Source organism: Barbus barbus, assembly GCF_936440315.1.
Source record: "Barbus barbus genome assembly, chromosome: 37".
Lineage (NCBI taxonomy): Eukaryota > Metazoa > Chordata > Actinopteri > Cypriniformes > Cyprinidae > Barbus > Barbus barbus.
The window spans coordinates 7,739,486-7,752,239 of record NC_136715.1 but is presented as its reverse complement, the minus strand read 5'-3'; the positions used below and the strand labels follow the sequence as shown (position 1 = coordinate 7,752,239).

Here is a 12,754-nt window from a genome sequence, read left to right as displayed (position 1 = left end):
ATTTTATTATTAGCCATTTCAACACATACATGTTTTACCAAATAAAAAGAACAGCACTTTTAGAGTTCATCCCACTCATTGATGTGAGCATAAGTATTGGGACAGTTGAACATAAGGCAGATATAAAAGATTAAAAGCTATTATTTAGTTGCAGATCCCTTGCACACAATCACAGCAGTGAGTCTGTGACCCATAGACATCACCAGACTCTTGGTCTCATCCTTTGAAATACTTTTCCCAGCCTTTAATGCAGCCAATTCCAATTGTTGCTTAGTAGCTGAATTGGGTTGAGGTCGGGTGATTGGGGAAGCCATTCCATGACAGACATGATGCCAGCTGACTGTTTCCTCTCCAAATAGGATTTGCACAGCTTGGAAGTGTGCTTGGGGCCATTGTCTTGTTGGAAGTTTGGGGTGTTTCCAAACATTTGGAGGGCAGTGTATATAACATTTGGATACTTGTATGATTGAATATCCATAGAGGTACATATCTATGTGAAGCATTAACTGTCAACCAAGTTACCCATTCTGGGTAACTTTACCCATTTCATCTGACTTAAAAAACATAATTGGTTGACCACTAATATTGGGTGGGATGGGTTCACCATAGTGGTTACAGGCCTAATGCTTCTGGATTGAGATCTAGAACATCAAGCTGATGTAAATCAGCACACCAAATGATGCCATTGATTGAGATAAATTATTATCTATACCTTTATGTTCATATATTTTTCCAGAACGATAACAGGATCAAAGTGGAACAGTATTTTGCTCAGAACATCAATATCTGGAGTTAATGAATGATGCTTTGTGTCTGGGTTAATGTCTCCCATTAGCACTACAGTAAATTCAAGATGACACTCTGAAACACTATAATTACAACATTGTGAGTGAAGAACGACATCATCATTCATTCGCATAACGACAGACTCGCATGTGAGAGGATGGGAAAGCATCTAACCGCTTTGAGAGAGTCCAAGCAAGAGCTGCTTCATTTTAAAACCGGGAAAGAGTGACTGTAAAGTCGGTAAAGTGAAGACACTACATTCATTGTACATCTAGCAGTGTTGTGTAAAATAGAGGAGGGAAAAAAGCAGTATGGTTCACCAATAGAGGGATCATTTTTTCCTCTCTCGGTCTGTAATGAACACTGCATGAGCTGGAACGTCACAGAGGGGAGATCAGGGTGGTCCTTGGGGAAACCTAGTCATGGTTCTTTACAAAAAAAAGTACTGTGGTGATACCATGGTACAAAATAATATTTACGTGATGCTATAAGGTACAACTGTATGTGCAAACAAATGTGGTAATATCAGGATTATGCTTCAGAGAGGGAGGGTGAAAGTGTGAAATGGGATGTTTACTGTATGTTTTGGATCAAAATAGTTGCCTGGTGGCAACTGAAGGGAAATGGGTGTGCTCTCCCCCCACCCGAAAGAAAGGATTAATTTCTCCTTGAAAATACTATGTACAGGAGTCCAATGTTTGGCCAGAGCTCAGCAAGCTTTTTCCACTGATCTCATTCGCTTAGCTTTTTTCTTCCATGAAAGAAAGAAAGAGAAAATAATTGTGTACCCTAAGACTGGGAGGAAGGGGGGGGGGGGGGGGGGGGGCATCTGGTAATAATCAGAATTTTATAGTGGAGGCTTACTGTAAATCTGTGAAGAATCTGACAGCTGCGCTGGTTCATTCGGCCTTCATCGAGGTGAATGGCATCAGGATTGTGCGCATACTGTTTTTTGCTGAAGCAGAACTGCAGTTGTGGGCAGTCGTGGCCTCATGGAGAGTCGGACTTGTAAACCGAAGATTGCGGGTTTGAGTCTCAAGTCCGGCAGGAATTGTCGGTGGGGGGAGCGAATAACCAACAGTCTCTCCACCCTCAATACCATGACTGAGGTGAGACCCTTGAGCAAGCCACTGAACCCTCAAATGCTCCCTGGGTGCTGCAGCGTTGGCTGCCCACTGCTCCGTGTGTGTGTGTGTGTACTTGCATGGGGACGGGGTGGTGATGGCGCAGTGGATAAGACACATGCCTTTGGTGTGAGAGACCCGGGTTCGAATCCACTGTGAGACACCAATGTGTCACTGAGCAAGACACTTAACCCCTAGTTGCTCCAGAGGCGTGCGACCTCTGACATATATAGCAATTGTAAGTCGCTTTGGATAAAAGCGTCAGCTAAATGAATAAATGTAAATGTTATATGCAGAGCACAATCGAGTATGGGTCGCCACACTTCACTTTTTTTTTCAAAAGGCAGATGTGAGAACATACTAGAAGAATGTTCAAAGTTAAAGGCAGACTGACAGGTCAAAGTGCACAGCCTTTAAAATGAATCTTATCTCGACATGTTAAAAGGGGGGTGAGGGAGGGGTTAAGCTTGACCTCTGGTTTTCTAGGGAACCTCAAGGGTTTAGATCACAATCACAAAACAGCAGGTAACATAAACGACCCAAACTCTGAATGCTATTCTGGTTATTTATAGTTCAACACTTTGGGGTCGGTAGGATTTTTTTAAATGTCTTTGATAGAACACCAAGGCTGCATTTATTTGCTCATTAATGCAGTAAAATTAGCAATATTGTGAATCTTTTGGTAAGCATAAACGAATGTCAAAATTAATTTTTATTTTAATTTATGTTGTTATTTATGTATATGACTTCATTTTTCCAGCTCTTTAGCCCTAGTGATATGTACTCTAATTCTGGGAGTTTTGTAGCAAGGGAGAGACAGAGGAAAGCATTGATCTATAAAGACAATAATCCATGTGTTTTGACCTTCTTGTGAATAATTCATCAGTCATAGATTTTGTTTGAGCATTGGGAAAAATCCCAAATTTTCACCAAATGAATACCCTGGCCTTCCTTACTGGATTACTATTCCTATCTGGATCCAAATAGGAAAGCCGGTGAAATTCCCATGGGATGAGATCATACGCTCTTGAGAACTGCTCCAAGCACATTTGAATACAGATGCCAACTTTACTAGAATTATGAAAACTTTTATAGCATGTGCATGAAACCGAATGATGGAGGAGTTACGTTATGCAATATAATCCATACTAATCTATGTGGATAAGATCGTTATTTATATTGCACAAGAATAATTCTACCCCATTTCCTCTATTAATTTAAGCTAGAAGAGATGTTGTCACAGACGTTAGATCACCTACACATGTTATCAGAACATGGCGAGTTTAATTCAGGTGATATGCGGCCATGTTAATGAGAAAACAAACTGATCCCAGATGGCACAGATGCACATTAGTGTCATCTCCTGTTTTATGCTTCAGCAAAACCATGATGAAACCTTTCTCAGTTGTTCCAAATCATGTGATCATGTGACAGATAGAGGCAAGCACATTATTCTGGAATAATGTCTGGAAAACACTTTATTACAAAAACACCTGTTAGGAGAGGAGAAGCAAAGGCTACAGTCATTACAGAGAGAACAATTTTTGAATAAACTCTCTAACCATTAGGCCATTACTGTACACATTCAATGCTAAATTCCATTTGAACTCAATCAGAATTCACTTATACAGTGGCATCATTGCTTATTATTTCTTGTGTCCTGTATGAGTTTTAGTGGGGTGGTGGAGAATAAACTGTAAGCATAGTTATTTAGGTATGCCTATATATTCTTATAAAAAGAGAAGATAAAACATAGTAAGGTGGTGAATGGGATCTTGGACACCAGCTGGTTTTCGGTGCCCAGTCTGTGAGTGTCCACTCAGCATGGTAAGGTATGATGCTTTCACAAGTGTGTCATGGAAAAATGAACAGTGCTTAGCTGAAGCTGCCCTTAATTAAATCACCTCCTGAGGGTGTAATGAGAGAGAATGAGAGTAAAATACTGAAAAAAAAACAGCATTCTGACCACAAGAGTCTAATCACTCTACAAATACCTCTCAGAGGATCAATTTATGGCAATCATCAAGGTCGATCGCGCTGGAAGAGCTGCAGCTAATTAAACACAGACCTGAGCCGCACTCAAACGGCTGTGAGCGCTGTGACACTTCCATTAATCTTAAGTGCAGTCTGCCAACCAGATGGAGAAAGCTGGTGAAGTCACTTTGCTCTCTCTCCCGAACTCTGGGACGATGTTTACCAAAAATCTCAATTCGTATTGACAATAAAAACAGCATGTTCTGAATGAGACTGCCACAGAAAGAAATTGTGCATAATCACTTCTCCAGAGACAGACAGACTACCAAAAACAATAGGCTAGACAATAGCACATTAATGAAAACATCATGAATGGACTTCCACTGAAACCTTTATATTTCATGAGAAACATTTTGACTGGAAAACCTAGTTTATGATGAATCACATTGGCAATGAGGAGGTTTTTCTGAACATGTTGCTTTGTCTGTATGTTTTTGTTTCCCTGCCTTGGTGGTGCAACTCTGTGTTGATTGGAGATAACTGCAGGAAATGCTTGGGGGGGGGGGGGGGGGGGGGGGGGGTTGGGTTGGGTGATACTAAGTGATACTAAGGGGACTAATTGGCTCTCTCAAAGGAGACTTCCTGAATTGGTGTCCAGCCCAGTGAAAGTATGTCCTTACTGCAACCCCGATCCGTCTGTCACTTACATCCTTCAAAGAACGTTTTACATTGTAGCTTACTAATGATAGTCAGTCAGGCACTTAGCATGATTTCAAAGGCTGTTTTCTTTCACCAAGCATTAAGATGAAAGTACAAGATTTTTTTTCTTGTCACATGAGGCTTCCATTGCCAGAACAAACTTCATTTACTGTTGGATACATTCTGCCCTCTAGTGGACAAGTACAGCACTATCTATCTATCTATCTATCTATCTATCTATCTATCTATCTATCTATCTATCTATCTATCTATCTATCTATCTATCTATGCTTTTTTTTGTCAGCTGAAAATCTTTGGCATAAATTATTTACCTTAAGTACCCCCTGAGATTTTAAGCAAATATTCCATTAATTTAATGTTACATTTTCATGTTCGCTTTAAAAACATTATTATTTTTTAAATCCGTTTTAAAGATTTTATCAGAATTGTTTTACATAAGCTAGCTATTGGTATTAGATCAAATGAATAAAGGTAGAATTTCAGATCACGGTTATAAGTGAACAAAATGATCACAGTTATCAATATTATCACAGTATTATTCAAATGTACTGGAAATTTTCAAGAAGTTCTCATACATACACACTGAAATTATGTTGAAATCCAACTGATTTGAAACAAATAAAAATACTGGTTGGGTGACTTACATCATAACATGTTTTCTGGTTGTACTGCATGTTAAAATATATTTTGATAAAACAATAAAACACACACAGAGAGAGAGAGAGAGTGTGTGTCGTCAAAAAGAACAACTTACGAAACAACCTACACTGTATAAAAAAAAAGAAAAAATTAAAACTTAAAAAAAACTTGAGATATTTGAAAAAGAACACTAATCAAAATTAGACAACACTTACAGATACCTACAAGTTATTGATATTAATTTGGCACATGTTCCTAATTTCCTTAATTATCTGACAAACACTATTTAACTGACAGTTTAACTTTGCAGTTTTCACTTTGCAAGATGGTGAGCAAAAGCTAAAGCTAAAGTAACTGAAACCCTCTAACAGCAGGATGTCCAGATGAAGGCCAATAGCAGCCGTTTCATGAGAAGTTGGTCGTTCCAAATCTGCGATTTCTAGAATACTGGATCTTTACAATGTCACTAACTCATCCAAGTCCTCCAAAAAGGCTGATCGTCCACGAAAGACAAATGCACGAGAGGACAGAATAATGAGAAGAATCTCAATCGATTCAACACGGCAGCTGGAATTGTTTGCCATTTCAGCGCTGAACAGGTTAAGGATCTGTCTTGGCATACAGTGTCTCGACATTTAAGAGAATTTGGACTGCAGTGACCAAACCTCTCATCAGCAGAAAGAATCAAAAAGTTGGGTGCTAATACAACTACATGGCAGGGTAGCAACATATGGTTACTTCCCTGTGTTCATCTCCCATTCAGCCTGCAATTTTCATACAAGACAATATGCATGTCACATTGCAAAACAGGTAAAGCAATTCCTTGAACCTGTGTGTGTGTGTGTGTGTGTGTGTGTGTATACACACATATATATAAATGATAAATATATTATGATCCTGGAAAAGTCCTTTTTAAATAAATACATACATGCAATAAAGTAATTATTTACTTCACTATGCATATATAATTGTATCTCTGAGTGTCTCTGTCAGGCCCAATGACTGTGCACTTCTGTTGGTTTCTATGCAAACACTCCTTCAGCAGATTCATGCCCTCTGTACATCTGATTGTGGACAGAACTCACATGTTGTTTCCCTATATATTACACAAACCACTGTACACCGTTACTGACCACACAACTCTTTATGTGAAGAGACGAAGTGTACTACAGGTCAGTTAACTGAACTTGAAAGTTTGTGAATGAACACTAAAGACAACATGATGTACAAAAACAAAGAATCAACTAACCGATTATGCTTCGTCATTTATAAACAGTTGAGTAGAAATATAAATCTGGACATTACATTGGTTTTAGAAAAGAGTTAATAACATTCATAATCATACAAATGCAATAATAAAATATGGCATTAATAATATGTATCTTACATGATTTTTTTTATGGGATTTGTCTTTTAATGGGAATATTTATATCACTTGTCTGATTGAAAAAAGTATTAGTAAATATTGATATTTACTTGAAGATAAATAGATTATGCAGAAGCGTTGTTCAGTATTAGTTCATATTACTAATATAGATGTTAACAAATAAAAAATTATTGTAAAGTGTTTAATATATTATGTTTTATATATTAACAGCTTCTGTTGGTAAATATATGTTTGACCGCTGTCATGATCTATTCTAGTGTTTTCATTTTGAATGATTGATTACTTTGACTTTTGTCTAATGATGAAATACTGCTTGTCTATTTTCACTGAATTGGAGCAGTTCATATGTTTATTTAAAAAAAAGGCAAAAAACAGGGCAAAGTAACCCTCCATTCAAAACGGAAAGATCATCTGAGAGTGACTGCGGTCAAACAAATATTTACCAACAAAAGTCAGTGAACTTGGATGGAGAAAATTCTGGAAAGAATTAAGTATTTATTTCACAAGTAGCATTAAGTGAAAAATATAGCTCTGTTTATTAATGTGGTGCACAGTATCTTCACCTTAAGCATAAAATAAGCATTTTAACTGTATAGTATAAATTACATTTGTGACCCTGGACCACAAAACCAGTCAGAAAGGTCCATTTTTTATTTTATTTTTTAAATTGAGATTTATACATAATCTGAAAGCTGAATAAATAAGCTTTCCATTGATGTATGGTTTGTTAGGATATAGGAGAAAATTTGGCTGAGATACAAATGTTTGAAAATCTGGAATCTGAGGAGGAAAAAATCTAACTATTGAAAAGAAATCACCTTTAAAGTTGTCCAAATGAAGTACTTAGCAATGCATATTACTAATTAAAAATTAAGTTTTGATAAATTTATCATAGGAAATGTACAAAATATCTTCATGGAACATGATCTTTACCTTATGATAATTTTGACTCATACAACGTATTGTTGGCTTTTGCTACAAATATATATATATATATATATATATATATATATCATTGACTATGCACAGCTTACAAAATACATACATATATTTATATATGTGTGCGCGTCATATATGTATATGTGCTTCATTTAAAAATATCTTTTTAATATTACAAAAGAGACATTTTTTACATAAATGTTTCAAAAATATAAATAGTACATACAAGATTTCTTGATTTCCAGTATATACATAATCACTTCATCATTAAACTTTGTTTACATCATCTTGAGAGAAGCTTCTAGCCTTTCAGTGTCTCAGAAAATCAATCAATCATTTAAATGGCACAAAAAGCACAAGCTTTGGCTGATCAATACAGAGTCCTGGCACTATTCCTGAGTTTCTGGACATCATTTCATTTCATCAGCACAGACAAACAAGTCTTTCTAATCTGAATCCTCACTGCTGTACGAGCTGTCGTAACACTCGGCCATGTAGGGGAACTTATGGATGTTTGGGTTCAGTTTGGGCATCCAGGCACGAGGGTACCAGGAATGTCGCAAGGTTGAACAAATCCACAAACACTTTGTAACGATCACTGAAAGATGAGAGAACAAGGCATCTTTTTTGTGGTCAATCTTATAAGAACTTTTCTGAGGTCAAAGTGTTACTGTTTATCACAGATTTAAATCCCTGTGTGAACTCCAATAAACACAATGGAAATGTGTCAAACACTTGTAAACCATATCAGCGAAGATAAGTGAGCATTATGGATGATAACGTGAGATAAGGATGAGGTGATGAGCTGTAATCATGCCACCATAGAGAAAGATGATGACCAAAACAACACAAAAACCTAGAGTAGTTTAGTATTTCAGTTTGGAACAAAAAAGCATGTTTCTCAGATCATTAGTGAGACACAAACCTGACAGTGGAGCGCAGGTATTGGTAGCCTGAAGATCCACCTGTCCCTTCCTTGCTCCCAATCATTCTGTGCACCATACAGACATGGTTATCTGGAGCAAAAGGTTTGTGGTGTTAGTGTGGGATATGGCTGTAGTATATGTAGAGATTCCTGAATTTGTGCTTAGAATCAAAGACTTACATCTCCACTTGGTCATGAGCATATCGGTCTCCATCAGCGCAGTCAGGAGCTGGAAGGGCACCTGGAATCGAGGCTCTTCCCTGGAATACAAAAAAGAAAGAAGATCTTCACTGTAAAAATATCCTAATTTATAATGCACAAAAACAATATTGAATATAGTGAATAGTGGATTAAATGTAATCTCACATACCTATAGAAATTAATCATTAGAGCGCCCTGAAGCGCCTTGTAAGAAAGTCGCCGTTCACCTTTTGGGAAAAGATTGAAATTCATTGATATTTATGCACCATAGACTTTAAAAATACTTTTCTAAATTATAGTAAATAAAACAGATTATTGGACAGTTTACAAGGAAATAGTATTTCAGTCTTTACCACAAAATTTCAAATATTAATTTTAAGGTTTAATTTTGTTTTACTTTCATTTTAGTTTTTATTTATTTCCTGTTCCAGTCAGCCTTGGCAACTGCAGTCTGTTTATTGTATTTTATTTTTTCATTTATTATTTATATTCCTATCAACAAAAAGGTTTTTAATAGTTTACCACTCAAAAGTGCTAAAAGTGGTTCTTGGCTCGTGATCATAGGGGAACCACTTTTGGTGCTATATAGCACCATATCTTTGAAGAACCACTGAAGAGCCGCTGAAGAATCATACAGGAGCTTAACAGGTGCTGTATATGGTATCGGTGCTATATAGTCCCTCAGTTATGCCAAAGAACCGGTGAAGCACCAAGATTTGTTGCTATACAGCACCAAAAGTGGTTCCCCTGTGATTACGAGCCAAATAACCCATTTTAGTGCTATATAGCACCATTTTTTTTTAGAGTGAGTTTAGTTAACAATAATATCCCTGCATAGTCTATAATACACTACTACTGGTAAAGTACTGTGAGCTAATCCTCACCTTTGCTTAAAAGATGCTCATGGCGTTTTGGATCAAACAGGGCGGTGAAGACCTCAGTCTGTTTGTTTAGATCTGCCAGAAGGTCCTCCTTCACCTCAGAATCTTCCATTTTCTGTATGTCAAAGCAATGAGTAAGTCAATTTTGAGCATAGCAACATTTCTGAGAAAATGGAATAGAAAAAAATCATTGTGATCGGAAAAGAAAGCAGAACTAACTTCCACTTTGTGCTTCTCCCTCTTGAGACCCTCTTCGATGTTGGCTTGGAGTTTTCCCCAGAAATTAAATCCTTCCTTTTCCAGTCCAGGAGTCCTCTCCAGCCATTGCTACAATATGCATTATATAATTTAAATGGCATACTAATTATACCAAACATAGTGGCAAAATCCATTATTGAAGATGAGAGGTTTTACCTCCACCAGCTGAAGGAGAGTGGGTTCCTGCTCTGAACTCAGCAGCGTCTTGCTCTCTTGTCCATGGAAGTTATCTCTGTAGTGTCGTCGGTTGTAGGGGACTCTCAAACGATCCGCCACACCAATCTTAGTCTCAAGAAGACGGAACTGAAGACTCTGGAACCCCGAGGCTGGGGACAGATACTCCCTACAACACATAAGCAACGTCTTAAACCCGTCCGATTCGTGCAACAAATCACTCAAACCGTTTTTCTGGATTAAATGATTCACTTAAAGGATTTAACTCATTAATCTACTCTATTAACTACTAATATAGTTTATCTATCTGTAAACTATATTAACCTCATGGCTTTTTTTTCTTCATTTTGTAAAATTATGACCTATTTTTCAGGGTTGTTTGAGCTGAGGCCATCCAGATTTCATCAGAAAATGTAAAAATTTTACGAGGTGACAATTTTGAATGAATTAATATGATGCGATAGGGGAAAAACCACACACAGAGGTCCACCCTAAACCTGACTGTCAATGGTGCATAAGCAGATCATACGCAAGCATATGAATGTGATTGCATGAATATGAAATATCTACCAATTTATAGTGCTTATGAATTGCCATGAGAATGTGTTGACTGAGGATGTTACCTGAAATCATAGAAGTCCAGGGCAGTCATAGTCTCCAGGACAGCAAACTGCTCCACCAGTAGTTTGAAGATCATGGTGATCCTGTGGATCCTGCTCACCACCTTCAGCATGTTTCTCTCATCCCGAACCTGTGGACAAAGTCCACATTTAACACAAAATACACCTACACTCTGAAAAATAAAGGTTCCAAAGGGGGGGGGGGGGGGGGGGGGGGGGGGGGGGGATTCACAGTGATACCACAGAAGAATCATATTTGCTTCCCCATCCTTTCAGTGAACAATTCCTAAAAGAACTCTGTGTGAAGAACATTTAAAAAAACCTAAACGAACCATTTCCACTAGAAAGTACCTTTTGTGGCATGGAAACATTTCCATGTATGTTAAACGTTCTTCGTGATTCCATTGATGCCAAAAACAAGAATTTATTTTGAAAAGCTTGAGGAGCAATCAACTCTTCCTTCCATATTGTTAGTTTAACTCACATGGTTTGTAATGAACAGGTCCCGAACCGAATCAAGCTCCCACAGTATCTGCTTAAACCACAGCTCATAAGCTAAACGTGAAAACACAGAATAACAGTCAGGATATGTGGAAATGGACTCTCAAACCGCAAAATGTTTTTGATAATGTTATGTGAGAGCTAACAGGTTTTCATATAGTATGAATACATTACCTTGGTGGGTAACAATGAAGAGATGCTCATCGTGGATTTTGTTACCTTTCTGTTGACTCTGCAAAACTTGAGCGCTCAACACCTTGTCAAGCTAACAGCAATCAGATCAAAGTTATTACAGCTTAATGCATTTCATGATGTGGTTAAGTCATTTTAGGCAAAACAGGCTCAAAGTTAGGTATGAATAATTAATATTTGGATCAGTACATATATAAAAGTTGATGATTTATTACCTGTAGGTATTCTCCATAGACGATTCCTCCTTTAGTGGCCTTGTTTATGCCCTTTTGGGATTCATCCTCTTCCTCTGCCTGACTGGGTGTACTGGTAAACAAACTAATTTTGAGATAATAAAAAAAAAATATATACATCCATTTATATTCAAATTATGTTCAGGTAAAATATATAAAAAACATTACATTTTATTTTGATTACTTTGTATTTCATTTGATTTTTGACAGGAATTAAAAATAAATAAAGTTAAAAACGAATTCTGGAAACATACTGATGCTTTCTTCCCGAAAAAGGACATCCACTCATGGTTTTCCTCAAAATGTCCAACAGAAATTGATCTTATCTATGTTTACTGAAGGTTATCACAAGGTTCTGGGTGATTCATTGCAAAGTGAAGCATTTAAAGGTTTTCAGGGTCCAATCAAATGCTGCAGAGCTAGACCCTGCCTATCAAAGCAAACACACATGGTAGGCATGTGAGTGTGTGTGTACAGTCTAATTGTTATGGGGGGTTTTTCAAGCCAAATAAAGCCATGTAGACCAGGGTTGTTGTAGTTTCTAATTAAAACTAAAACCAGTTTTTGTTACATGAATTAAATAAACATTACCTGAAATAAAATATAAAGAGTTCAATCTGAATTGCCATCTGAAATTTTCATCTAAAATGAGCATTTTTATCAGGCTGCTATGTTTAGGTTGAGTTATTTTACTCTAATGGCATTATATAGGTCCTTTTCTATGCAATTAAAGTGAAATAACTGACATAAATATAGGAGCCTGATAAAAATGCTCTAGAAGAACATTTCAGATGGCATTTAGAGGCTTTTGCATCTGAACTCTTCATATAAAAAAATCCTTAAATTTTATTTTATTCCAGCTAGTTGTCAAAGTAACATTTCTCTTTTTCATTTAGTATAACTTGATGTATTAAGATAATTAAAGCCAGAACTGAAATAAAAAATTAAAAACCTATGCAGACTATATTCAGTGCAGCTTGAAAGTTTGTGAACCCTTTAGAATTTTCTATATTTCTGCCTAAATATGATCAAAACATAATCAGATTTTCGCACAAGTCCTGAAAGTAAACAAAGAGAATCAATCAATAAAATGAGAGAAACATATTTTCTTTGTAATTTATTTATTTAGTAAAATGATCAAATGTTACATATCAGTGTGTGGCAAAAGTATGTGAATCTCTAGGTTTAACTGTTAAATTG

At 36.7% G+C, this 12,754-nt stretch overlaps 1 pseudogene across 1 annotated transcript; it reads right to left on the bottom strand.

Moving 5' to 3' along the window:
• Positions 1 to 6,814: 6,814 nt before the first annotated feature.
• Positions 6,815 to 11,905, bottom strand: LOC306856743 (tryptophan 2,3-dioxygenase B-like; annotated as a pseudogene). The gene is made up of 12 exons (XR_013785849.1): positions 11,809 to 11,905; positions 11,537 to 11,639; positions 11,304 to 11,394; positions 11,113 to 11,183; positions 10,632 to 10,759; positions 9,991 to 10,177; positions 9,796 to 9,903; positions 9,580 to 9,691; positions 8,865 to 8,922; positions 8,675 to 8,754; positions 8,495 to 8,585; positions 6,815 to 8,167 (listed from the first exon to the last, which is right to left on the bottom strand). The product of XR_013785849.1 is annotated as a tryptophan 2,3-dioxygenase B-like (transcript).
• Between the last annotated feature and the right edge of the window lie 849 nt (positions 11,906 to 12,754).